We start from the raw sequence: 11,572 nt of genomic DNA, 5'->3' as shown, positions 1-11,572 counted from the left end.
ACATTTTTTGGAATATGTGGAAAACACTGATAAGGAGAAGGGACAGGATGATAGGAAATCTGTTAAGACATGAGGGAATGAGTTCCATGTTACTAAAAGGCGCTGTAGAGGGTAAAAACTGTAGAGGAAGACAGAGATTGGAATACGTCCAGCAAATAATTGAGGACGGAGGTTGCAAGTGCTACTCTTAGATGAAGAGGTTAGCAGAGGAGAGGAATTCGTGGCGGGCCGCATCTAACCAGTCAGAAGACTGATGCCAAAAACAAAGTTTCTTAGCTGGTCATGCAGTGTACATTGGAAGGCCCCGAACAGTGCTGGAAGAATGCAAAGTGGAGTATGGAGTATGGATGTAGGCGTATATTACCTGATGAAACGTACCCAGATACCGATCAGTGACCTTTAATTTGGAGCGTGTCCACCTTTCTCTCATCCCCGTTTTCAAGAAGGGACGTCGAACAGATGTGCAGAACTATAGACATATATCTCTAACGTCGATCAGTTGTAGAATTTTGGAACACGTATTATGTTCGAGTATAATGACTTTTCTGGAGAGCAGAAATCTACTCTCTAGAAATCAGCATGGGTTTCGAAAAAGACGATCGTGTGAAACCCAGCTCTCGCTATTCGTCCACGAGATTCAGAGGGCCATAGACACGGGTTCCCAGGTAGATGCACCGAGCGAGGTGGCGCAGTGGTTAGACACTGGACTCGCATTCGGGAGGATGACGGTTCAATCCCGCGTCCGGCAATCCTGATTTAGGTTTTCCGTGATTTCCCTAAATCACTCCAGGCAAATGCTGGGATGGTTCCTCTGCAAGGGCACGGCCGACTTCCTTCCCCATCCTTCCCTAATCCGATGAGACCGATGAACACGCTGTCTGGTCTCCTTCCCCAAAAACAACCAACCAACCAGATAGATGCCGCGTTTCTTGACTTCCGCAAGGCGTTCAGTACAGTCTCCCACAGTCGTTTAATGAACAAAGTAAGAGCATGTGGAGTATCAGACCAATTGTGTGATTGGATTGAAGACGCAGCATGTCATTCTCAATGGAGAGAAGTCTTCCGAAGTAAGACTGATTTCAGGTGTGCCGCAGGGGAGTGTCGTAGGACCGTTGCTATTCACAATATACATAAATGACCTTGTGGATAACATCGGAAGTTCACTGAGGCTTTTTGCGGATGATTCTGTAGTATATCGAGAGATTGTAACAATGGAAAATTGTACTGAAATGCAGGAGGATCTGCAACGAATTGACGCATGGTGCAGGGAATGGCAATTGAATCTCAATGTAGACAAGTGCAATGTGCTGCGAATACATAGAAAGAAAGATCCTTTATCATTTAGCTACAATATATCAGGTCAACAACTGGATGCAGTTAATTTCATAAATTATCTGGGAGTAGGCATTAGGAGTAATTTAAAATGGAATGATCATATAAAGTTGATCGTCGGTAAAGCAGATGCCAGACTGAGATTCACTGGAAGAATCCTAAGGAAATGCAATCCGAAAACAAAGGAAGTAGTTTACAGTACACTTGAATACTGCTCAACGGTGTGGGATCCGTACCAGATAGGGCTGATAGAAGAGATAGAGAAGATCTAACGGAGAGAGTGCGATTCGTTACAGGATCATTTAGTAGTCGCGGAAGCGTTACGGAGATGATAGATGAACTACAGTGGAAGACTCTGCAGGAGAGATGCTCAGTAGCTCGGTACGGGCTTTTTTTTGAAGTTTCAAGAACATACCTTCACCGAGGAGTCAAGCAGTGTATCGCTTCCTCCTGCCTATATCTCGCGAAGAGACCATGAGGATAAAATCAGAGAGATCAGAGCCTACACAGAGGCACACCGACAATCTTTCTTTCCACGAACAATACAAGACTGGAATAGATGGGAGAAATGATAGAGGTACTCAAAGTACCCTCCGCCACACACCGTCGGGTGGATTGCGTAGTAGGGATGTAGATGTAGATTGACCATGTTTTCGGTGTTTTGTTATCTTGTACGCTACTTTTTTATTTGGGAGAATTAAGTTTTTTACTGCTTCCTTATGTGTGATTTGGTGTTATCTATTGTCAGCTAACACCTTAGCCAGTTGCCTTTTTAGACACAAAGTGACCCATTGCTCAGTTCACTAGTGGGAAATTCGGTACTTCTTGACTGCATGTTATAAGTACCATCAGGATTCGGATAGTTTATCAGCTTTTCAGCGTTTTCCTTGCTTGTCCATACAGCTTAAGTGGAATACTATGTTATGCGTTTTGGTGTTCATGGAGTTTGATGTCGACCTGAGGGTGATTAAAAATCGTTAAGTTTATGGGCTACCATTGTCGGACATAATCGGTTTGAGACTCTATACATATTTGGACTTGCATTAACACTTTATTTCAGTGCCTTGGGCTACTCCGTTACTGGTCACCCTTCATGCAGCACTGTTCACTCTAACAGTACTTTATAATATGGTTGCAGTTAATAAACTCTTTTTCGTGCACAGTCGGTGCCTCTTTGGCGCACAAATTGTTACTCATTTAGTTGGCTTCAGCTTTAATAATATGGTAGTCTTCGCACACTCATTTGCTTTTTATCTTTTTCCATACCCACATTACCAATCGCGACACAACTCCCTATGTGTCGTATTATTTAGATGGGTTCGTCATTTATAGATAGGTCTTTAGGAAGTTGCCTTACACTCCTAGGGGAATAGTATGACATTGTCGGCTGAGAAGCTGGAGGACTCCCCTTGGTTAAGTAAGATTTGAGATCGTTGTTGGTTTGTTTCACTGTGGTAGTAACGACCTGTTAAGTGATATAAAGGATACCAAATCATTCGGTTTGCTATGGAACTTAGCTCACAAGGTATTTGTGCTCTTTGCATGGTTTTTACTCTTAATATGTCGTCTGCCGTTAGGTTTTGCATCAAGTTACATTTTTAGTACCGTGACAACTAATTATATCACCAGTTGTGATACTACCTAGTCTGTAAATATGCGTATTACTGTACTTCATGGGTTACACTGTGACATTTTACTTTAAACAAGGATAGGTCGTCATATATACTAGGAGTTTCCTCAGCTTTATGACTTATATAGGATTTTATATTTTAAAAAATAAATATTAACAAAAAAGACGTGTTCAGTGGAGCTCCTGATTGTATGCCGGCTAGATCCGATCTTTCTAATGTTTTTCCATGTTCTTTTGTAAATTCTTGGTGTTAAATAGTTTTCTGGCTAGCAAAAATGTACATATGTTTTATTCTATTGTGCTGGATGTACACAGATATCAGTTTTAACGCCACAACTTTCATTTTGTAGTTTTAAGTGTTTTATGATTACCCGTCACTTTCAGCAAGCTTGATTTGTACGCCTCGATATTCACTACATGTATGCTCTTCTGTTATGCAGGGGCTTGAAGATGGCGTAGTGGAATGCTGAAACTGGTAGTCAAAATAAAATAACATCTCAGTTACACGGTTGTTGGCGAATTTCATTGATATTGATAAGTACTTCACCATCCAATGCCCCCTGTCCATGATGGATCAACAGAGATTTTTGTAGAGCATGTTGGATTACAACAGCGGTATGTACGCGCGAGTTATCCTGTTGGAAAACAACCACTGGAATGCTGTTCATTAATGGCAGCGCAACAGGTCGAATGACCAGCTTGCGTACAAATTTGCAGTCAGGGTCGTGGGATAACCAGGAGAGTGCTCCTGCTATCATACGAAACCGCACACACACTCCTGGTGTAGTCCAGTGCGTGTAGCACACAGACAGGTTGGTTGCAGGCCCTCACTGGCAGGTAGCAGAACCAGGCTTCATCAGAAAACACGCCATACTTCCACCCTACCGTCGTTAAATTAACCTCTGGCGTGCCACAGGGGAGTGTTATGGGACCATTGCTTTTCACAAATATATAAATGACCTAGTAGATAGTGTGGGAAGTTCCATGCGGCTTTTCGCGGATGATGCTGTAGTATACAGAGAAGTTGCAGCATTAGAAAATTGCAGTGAAATGCAGAAAGATCTGCAGCGGATAGGCACTTGGAGCAGGGAGTGGCAACTGACCCTTAACATAGACAAATGTAATGTATTTCGAATAGATAGAAAGAAGGATCCTTTATTGTATGATTACATGATAGCGGAACAAACACTGGTAGCAGTTACTTCTGTAAAATATCTGGGAGTATGCGTACGGAACGATTTGAAGTGGAATGATCATATAAAATTAATTGTTGGTAAGGCGGGTGCCAGGTCGAGATTCATTCGGAGAGTCCTTAGAAAATGTAGTCCATAACAAAGGAGGTGCTTTACAAAACACTCGTTCGACCTATACTTGAGAATTGCTCATCAGTGTGGGATCCGTACCAGGTCGGGCTGACGGAGGAGATAAAGAAGATCCAAAGAAGAGCGGCGCGTTTCGTCAAAGGGTTATCTGGTAAGCGTGATAGCTTTACGGAGATGTTTAGCAAACTCAAGTGGCAGACTCTGCAAGAGAGGCGCTCTGCATCGCGATGTAGCTTGCTGTCCAGGTTTCGAGAGGGTACGTTTCTGGATGAGGTATCGAATATATTGCTTCCCCCTACTTATACCTCCCGAGGAGATCACGAATGTAAAATTAGAGAGATTCGAGTGCGCACGGAAGCTTCCCGGCAGTCGTTCTTCCCGCGAACCATACGCGACTGGAACAGGAAAGTGAGGTAATGACAGTGGCACGTAAAGTGCCATCCGCCACACACCGTTGGGTGGCTTGCGGAGTATAAAGGTAGATGTAGATGCAGATATATGTTCTCGCGTGGCACCAGTGACGTCGCAAATAAGGTATTTTGGTCTAGGGGTAGCGTCTTTGACTCATAATCAAAACGTCTTCGGTCCCGGGTTCGATCACCGCCACTGCCTAAATTTTGATAAATAATCAGCACCGGCGGCCGAAGACTTCCGGCAAAAGAAGTCAGCCTCATTCTGCCAATGGCCTTATCAAGGAGGGCGGAGGAGCGGATAGAGGTTCAGGGCACTCTATTGTCCTAGGGGTGGGAAATTGCCCCTAAAGGCGGAAGAATCAGCAATGTTCGACGACATGAGGATGCAGAAGGCAATGGAAACCACTGCATTAAAGACACGTAACGTGTATCCACAGGGCATGTGGCCTGTAATTGAAGAAGTGTCATGATGATCTCTCCATTGGCAAAAGATTCCAGAATAGTCCCCCATTCGGATCTCCGGGAGGGGACTGCCAAGGGGGAGGTTACCATGAGAAAAAGATTGAATAATCAACGAAAGGATAACGTTCTACGAGTCGGGGCGTGGAATGTCAGAAGCTTGAACGTGGTAGGGAAACTAGAAAATCTGAACAGGGAAATGCAAAGGCTCAATCTAGATATAGTAGGGGTCAGTGAAGTGAAGTGGAAAGAAGACAAGGATTTCTGGTCAGATGAGTATCGGGTAATATCAACAGCAGCAGAAAATGGTATAACAGGTGTAGGATTCGTTATGAATAGGAAGGTAGGGCGGAGGGTGTGTTACTGTGAACAGTTCAGTGACCGGGTTGTTCTAATCAGAATCGACAGCAGACCAACACCGACAACGATAGTTCAGGTATGCATGCCGACGTCGCAAGCTGAAGATGAACAGATAGAGAAAGTGTATGAGGATATTGAAAGGGTAATGCAGTATGTAAAGGGGGACGAAAATCTAATAGTCATGGGTGATTGGAATGCAGTTGTAGGGGAAGGAGTAGAAGAAAAGGTTACAGGAGAATATGGGCTTGGGACGAGGAATGAAAGAGGAGAAAGACTAATTGAGTTCTGTAACAAGTTTCAGCTAGTAATAACGAATACCCTCTTCAAGAATCACAAGAGGAGGAGGTATACTTGGAAAAGGCCGGGAGATACGGGAAGATTTCAATTAGATTACATCATGGTCAGACAGAGATTCAGAAATCAGATACTGGATTGTAAGGCGTACCCAGGAGCAGATATAGACTCAGATCACAATATAGTAGAGATGAAGAGTAGGCTGAAGTTCAAGACATTAGTCAGGAACAATCAATACGCAAGGAAGTGGGATACGGAAGTACTAAGGAATGACGAGATACGTTTGAAGTTCTCTAACGCTATAGATACAGCAATAAGGAATAGCGCAGTAGGCAGTACAATTGAAGAGGAATGGACATCTCTAAAAAGGGCCATCACAGAAGTTGAGAAGGAAAACATAGGTACAAAGAAGGTAGCTGCGAAGAAACCATGGGTAACAGAAGAAATACTTCAGCTGATTGATGAAAGGAGGAAGTACAAACATGTTCCGGGAAAATCAGGAATACAGAAATACAAGTCGCTGAGGAATGAAATAAATAGGAAGTGCAGGGAAGCTAAGACGAAATGTCTGCAGGAATAATGTGAAGACATCGAAAAAGATATGATTGTCGGAAGGACAGACTCAGCATACAGGAAATTCAAAACAACCCATGGTGACATTAAAAGCAACGGTGGTAACATTAAGAGTGCAACGGGAATTCCACTGTTAAATGCAGAGGAGAGAGCAGATAGGTGGAAAGAATACATTGAAAGCCTCTATGAAGGTGAAGATTTGTCTGGTGTGATAGAAGAAGAAACAGGAGTCGATTTAGAAGAGATAGGGGATCCAGTATTTGAATCGGAATATAAAAGAGCTTTGGAGGACTTACAGTCAAATAAGGTAGAAGGTATAGATAACATTCCATCAGAATTTCTAAAATCATTGGGGGAAGTGGCAACAAAACGACTATTCACGTTGGTGTGTAGAATATATGAGTCTGGCGACATACCACCTGACTTTCGGAAAAGCATCATCCACACAATTCCGAAGACGGCAAGAGCTGACAAGTGCGAGAATTATCGCACAATCAGCTTAACAGCTCATGCATCGAAGCTGCTTACAAGAATAATATACAGAATAATGGAAAAGAAAATTGAGAATGCGCTAGGTGACGATCAGTTTGGCTTTAGGAAAAGTAAAGGGATGAGAGAGGCAATTCTGACGTTACGGCTAATAATGGAAGCAAGGCTAAAGAAAAATCAAGACACTTTCATAGGATTTGTCGACCTGGATAAAGCGTTCGACAATATAAAATGGGGCAAGCTGTTCGCGATTCTGAAAAAAGTAGGGGTAAGCTGTAGGGAGAGACGGGTCATATACAATATGTACAACAACCAAGAGGGAATAATAAGAGTGGACGATCAAGAACGAAGTGCTCGTATTAAGAAGGGTGTAAGACAAGGCTGTAGCCTTTCGCCCCTACTCTTCAATCTGTACATCGAGGAAGCAGTGATGGAAATAAAAGAAAGGTTTAGGAGTGGAATTAAAATACAAGGTGAAAGGATATCAATGATACGATTCGCTGATGACATTGCTATCCTGAGTGAAAGTGAAGAAGAATTAAATGATCTGCTGGACGGAATGAACAGTCTAATGAGTACACAGTATGGTTTGAGAGTAAATCGGAGAAAGACGAAGGTAATGAGAAGTAGTAGAAATGAGAACAGCGAGAAACTTAACATCAGGATTGATGGTCACGAGGTCAATGAAGTTAAGGAATTCTGCTACCTAGGCAGTAAAATAACGAATGACGGACGGAGCAAGGAGGACATCAAAAGCAGACTCGCTATGGCAAAAAAGGCATTTCTGGCCAAGAGGAGTCTACTAATATCAAATACCGGCCTTAATTTGAGGAAGAAATTTCTGAGGATGTACGTCTGGAGTACAGCATTGTATGGTAGTGAAACATGGACTGTGGGAAAACGGGAACAGAAGAGAATCGAAGCATTTGAGATGTGGTGCTATAGACGAATGTTGAAAATTAGGTGGACTGATAAGGTAAGGAATGAGGAGGTTCTACGCAGAATCGTAGAGGAAAGAAATATGTGGAAAACACTGATGAGGAGAAGGGACAGGATGATAGGACATCTGCTAAGACATGAGGGAATGACTTCCATGGTACTAGAGGGAGCTGTAGAGGGCAAAAACTGTAGAGGAAGACAGAGATTGGAATACGTCAAGCAAATGATTGAGGACGTAGGTTGCAAGTGCTACTCTGAGATGAAGACGTTAGCACAGGAAAGGAATTCGTGGCGGGCCGCATCAAACCAGTCAGTAGACTGATGACCAAAAAAAAAAAAGAGGTCAGTGGAATGCACGCTACAGCGCATGTGGCTCCGAGCTGTCCTTGAAGTAACCGATTTGTAATAGTTCGTTATGTCACTGCGATGTCAACTGCTGCTCCAATTGCTGCTGCAGATGCAGTACGCTGTGCCAGATCATACGCCGAACACGACGTCCTTCCCTGTCGGTAATGCCAAGTGACAGTCCGGAGCTCGGTTTTCTTGCGACCCTACATTCTCGTGACCATCACTGCCATAGCAATCATGTACAGTGGCTACATTCCTGCCAAGTCGTGCAGCTTCACAGTGGTGCTATTAGCGCCAATCTTACGTGACTGACTCGAAAATTGAATGGACATTGACTTTCGTGTATCATGCACAACACACTTGTTTCCGTCGGTGTATTTCTACATTGATAATGAGTTCTCCGCACACAAACCAAGTTTCAGTGATCTAGGAAAAAAAAACAAAAACTATTGAAGATTAGAGTTTAATGTCCCATACACATCGAAGTCTTAAGAGATTTATTTCGGACTAATTTCGACATTTATGGGTCAGTCCTGTGTCTGTATCAAACGCTTTCTGTGCTGTTAAATTCCGCGACTCGTATTTACCTGAGCGCTACGTCTTACGTGCAGCGCTTCGACAGCAGACGGCATCCCCGTGGTGGAGAAGGCGACAAAGGAGACGCAACGACTGCTGCAGAGGACCGTCTGCGTGGCAGGTGGCGGCAATCCCCCCTCCACTCCCTGCAGTCGCCTCTTTCCCCCACCACCCTACCGCTCTACCGCCGCCTGCCCCTTCGCTCCGCCTGCAGATCGCCGCGCTATTTGTAGTATTTTTCATTTGTCCAGCGGTCATAATACAGACGGCTCCCGGCGCCCGCGCGCGGACATGCAACAATAGTAGCGAGAGGAGGCGGCGCGGCGCGATATGAAATTTGATTTTCAATATTGCCGGCTGCATGTAATATCGAGGGGAGTGTTTAGAAAGGCGAAGCGGCAGACGCGGAGGCGGCCGGCGCCCGGACGCTGGCCCCTCGTCCTCGTGCGTCCCCAGAGCCTCCGCGGGTACCGGTTGGCGATCACCGGGGCCACGCATTCCGGGCACTCGTCTGCCGAGTAATGCGGTTGTTATTGGCGTGGAATGTACCGACACGCCTACGGGACGCCACCCGCTTTGTCCGTACTATGTGCCGCCCTTCGACCATAAATATAGTAGACTGGCCCTGACGTCATTTTCGTGGCTCCAACAACTCTGGGCTGAAGTCACGTGAATGTTGGCAAAACATGGTTGTTTCGTGTTGCGCTTATGGCTGTACTCAGCGTTTTGTCGGGGGAAATGACAATACATTTCACATGTAAGTGTTTCTATGAAAGTGCAGATGTGTTTATTGAAATCTGCTGAAGTGACTTTTAAAGGTTTTTTACACTTGAAATAGAGTATCACGTAAATTGAAGTGTTGAAAGTGATGCCTGTAAAGTCATACTCATATTACATTTTTGAAAGTATCTGTGATAATTCGGTTACAGAAGTAATTATAATTCTTTCTCGTTCCTATTCATAGGTTGCCTAAGGATGAAAACCGAAGGCAGCTTTGGATACAGGCCCCGAAACGGAAAAACTTTAAGCCATCTGCACACACGCTCCTTTGCTCGAAGCACTTCGCGAAGAAGTGTTTTGATAGGTTAGTTATTATTTACAATGTATATTTATAATTTTTATTTACAGTGTCTGTCATTTTTAAATCTAGGCTCCAAAATTATTTTCTGAAACTTCAAAGTCTCACCTTCCATCTAAAATATCAGTTTTTTTTTAAAGTGATAGTTTAAACTTTTGTAAAAATAGTGGGAACTGAACCTTTGAAGTGCACCTAAAATTGATTAAAATGGACCTACTCCTAAAGTCGACAATTTTGGCACCTATAGTTGACATAATTCCCATATCCCATTTTCTTTTATAAGTGACTAGAGCTCAAAACGCGGCGAATACTGTTTAAAAGAATTTTAACGACATTTTACTTTAATTGATAGTTTATAGTAATTTCGTCCCGCTGCCCAACAGAGTGGCGTTCGATGTATTTGTTAGATTTGAAACGTCCCCTTTGAACAATTATACAGGACTGTGCTTAAACTGACATACAATATTTTTAGCGCAACGCAATCTGACTTTCAAAAATCCCTACAAAAGAATGGCCCTGACTAACATTAAACTATACCTTCCAGAAATCACTTACCTCACAAAAATCTTCATTACTCGAACTACTGCAATACAGCGAGCGCCACTACTGCCAGCTAAATAAAAGATTCAAACTACGGAAGGCACTAACTACTGATAGGGATAGTTAGCAAATGAAAGATATTAATAGAGAACAAACAATGTATTTACCTTAATAGTCATAATATATCTAGCAGTTCATGACAAATTACAAAACTCCGCCATCTCTCTCCCCACATCCACCACTGCTGGCGGCTCACCTCCAACTGCGCAACGCTACGCGCTGTTCACAGGCAGCTGCCTAACACTACAATGGCGAGTATTACAACAATGCAAAGCAGCCACAGACTGCACACAGCACAAAACAGTCTACTTACAGATTTTATAAATGGTACTGTGAACAAATCCAGGTCAAATGTAGTTCTGGCATAATTTTTCGCAAATAAAACAGTAATTTTAGTTGGAAGCGTTTGGCAGTCAATCGAGAAATGTGGGGAAGTTACGATACAAACATAGGATGGCACACCGCTGATTTGAAATCCCGCCACGTTTTGCCAACAGTCACGTGGTTTATATTGGAGCCACACCAGCCCTATAGCTTCTGCACATCAAGGCCAGTCTACTAGTATCTATGGTCGAAGGTGCCGCCCTGTTACGGAGAAGAATTTTCTGCTAGAAAACTATTCAACTGTTCCACCGTCCAGTCCAATTACGAGTGTCGAAGCTACAGCAGCTGAACAGAAGTGTCCAGATACACTACTGTAACGAGGAACTGTCTAGTAGATGTGACGAGAGGCGGTCCTGCCAGTATAAAAGGAGGCGGGGAGTGTAGTGTTGTCAGTAAAGAAGAAGTAACAGCTGAACATGTACTAGTCAACCTTTGTGACGTTTCAACAATTCTAAAGTTGCCCAAGTGGATTGTTGGCGATGCAGTTGTCAACTGAATACTCGAAGAATCAACCAGGTCTATCAAGACCAGGCAGACTTCACGTATTGATGCCCAGGGACTGTCGAACATAGCGGAAGGTGGCTGTAAAAAATTACGTGAAATAAGCTGAAGGAACCACTCGTGAGTTTCGAAGTGGTGCCAGCAGTCCAGCTAACACTAAGACTTTGCGAAGAGAGTTACAAAGAATGAGGTACAATGGTCGAGTAGCAACTCGTAGCCTCACATTTATGTAGTCCGATGCAGAATCAGTCTGAGTTTCAAGATTCACTTTTTC

This window comes from Schistocerca serialis, chromosome 4 (genome assembly GCF_023864345.2).
Source record: "Schistocerca serialis cubense isolate TAMUIC-IGC-003099 chromosome 4, iqSchSeri2.2, whole genome shotgun sequence".
Lineage (NCBI taxonomy): Eukaryota > Metazoa > Arthropoda > Insecta > Orthoptera > Acrididae > Schistocerca > Schistocerca serialis.
The sequence above is the reverse complement of the archived record's forward strand: the minus strand, read 5'-3'. Positions refer to the sequence as shown.